The 2,267-nt window shown below is 36.9% G+C and overlaps 1 pseudogene; it reads left to right on the forward strand.

Moving 5' to 3' along the window:
- Positions 1–262: 262 nt before the first annotated feature.
- On the forward strand, positions 263–381 carry LOC112477310 (annotated as a pseudogene).
- Positions 382–2,267: the final 1,886 nt, after the last annotated feature.

Below are 2,267 nucleotides of genomic sequence, written 5' to 3' on the forward strand. Positions count from 1 at the left end.
TATAAATGTATGAGCGTATATACACTGTGTATTTATGGGGGGGGAGAGAAGAGGTTTAAAATCTTAACAATGGAGAAATTACAGTTGATTTTTATCTTATTTTTTTCTTTATTTTCCAAGTTGCATACAGTAAGCCCAAATTGCCTTTGGATTGGTGGGATGGCTATAATATTATAGAAAAAATACTTAAAATATAACATTAGGTAAACAAAGCAGACTACAATTCAAAAAATAAAATATTTTTACTACTTTTAAAAAACTTGTCTACGACCATGCCACCCTGAACAGGCCCAATTGCGTCTGATCTTGGAAGCTAAGCAGGGTTGGGCCTGGTTAGTACTTGGATGGGAGACCACCTAGGAAGATCAGGTGCTATAGGTGGAAACAAAACAAAACAAAACAAAACAAAACAAAACAAAACAAAAAAACACTCTACATAGAGAAATCTAGAAAGAACTACCTCAAAAATCAACATTTGAAAAATTTGTCACATGGTATTTCCATGTCAAGTTATTCTCCAGCGAAGTCTAATTGGCAAAGAGAAGCCACACGTCTTAGGGAAGGAGAAATCAGAGGAAACATTGAGTTTTGCTTCTCTCTGTTATATGAATCTCAACTTATCCATGCTCAGAACAGATGGCAAAGAAATTGGTCCAATTATATAGATGTCTAATCACTGTGTTGTACACCTGAAACTAATGTAATGTTGTATGCCAAATATAACTGAAAAATAAAAAATATTATTAAAAAAAAAAAGAAATTGGTCCAGAATTCAGCTGTGGAGGTACAAACATGGTGGTCAGCAGGACATACATTACTCACAATTTTAACCTTTTCCTAGAAACTGTGCCTGGAGTGTTACGGAGTGAAAATGGCTGAGCAAGTGTAGGAGGATTTTATTTTAGGCAAGAGCCGATGGCAAAGGAGAAAAACGAATATGATTAAAGAAGCCTACTTAATTCTAGAAATGCAATAAAGTATGTTGAGAATACTTTGAACAATTTTATATTTCTGAAAAATTTTATATTTTTTTGGAAAGGCTATTGTAAAACTACAGTACTTTTAATTTTGGTATCGAATGTCTTTTTAGACTCGAAACCCAAAATAAACATGCCATTCTTGCAACATGCTAAAAGGAGAAAGGTAGTAATCATTTCTAGGGAAACAGTGTATGTTATTAGGGAAAAATAGTCTGTGTGACTTTTCTTGCTTTGATTTCACTGATTTTGAGAGCAATACTGTCATATTCTCTTAAACTTCTAAGCAGTCTAATACAAATTCCAGAATTTGCTTCTTAGAAATTTAAAGAGACTACTCTTTTGGTTAAGGATATGAAGTCAATAAAGAGGTCTTCACTAATCTCTCAGCATATTTTTATAAATTTTATGCTTCAGTGTTCTTGGATGAATTCATTTTTCTAAGCTTCGAAAGAAGTAAACATCTTTAGTGTCCCTCAAATGAATAAGACTATTTCATCATGAGAAAAAGTAATCCAATTTAAAAAGCTTAAGGCTGTCAGCAAGACACACCCTCAATTTCATACTCCGCGTACCGCCTGCTCTGACTTATGATGCCAATACTTTTGGCCACATGTCACACCACCCTTTGTTCTCCTGGTTATTCGACCTTTCGGTGAGAAGACCGGGTCAACTCTTTTGGCTAACATGGCAGCTCAGCCAACTAGAACCAAATACCGAATGTGGTTCTATCTACGTTAAGGGTCTTTTAGTCTCCCTAATAAAAAGCTTGACTCTGTGTCAGAAATCTAACTGAGTGGGAATGGCAGCATAAATCCTCTTCATCAGCCACCTCATTTCACAGTCCAACCATCAGTTCAGTTCAGGTAAGGGTTTACTGTCGATATTCTGCAGATCTGAAAGATCTGAACCCAGCTTTCTGCGTAGTTGCGTTAAGCAGCCAGCCCATGCCTACCTCTTGGACTCAAATTTTATTTGTGTTTACAAAGAATTCAAATCTCTTGCTTCCAGAGTAACATGAGCTTACTGTGAAAACAGAGGTCCCCACAGCACCAAGGGGACAGGGCTCATCATCAGTTCTGACACCCTATCACCTCTTACCAAATACGCCAAGGTGGGGTGTGGTTAGTGTCTGCCAGGACAAAGATTAGGGCATACAGCGGCCCTCCTACTATCTCCGAATTCAGCTCACGACATCATGGAGAGCTTCTCTAGGTAACCAAATTTAAATAATCTTTTAATAGTGAAAAACCAGGTAAGTGGTTTAGGGAAGAGGACTATTTAAGCAGG

This window comes from Pteropus alecto, unplaced genomic scaffold, assembly GCF_000325575.1.
Source record: "Pteropus alecto unplaced genomic scaffold, ASM32557v1 scaffold113, whole genome shotgun sequence".
NCBI lineage: Eukaryota > Metazoa > Chordata > Mammalia > Chiroptera > Pteropodidae > Pteropus > Pteropus alecto.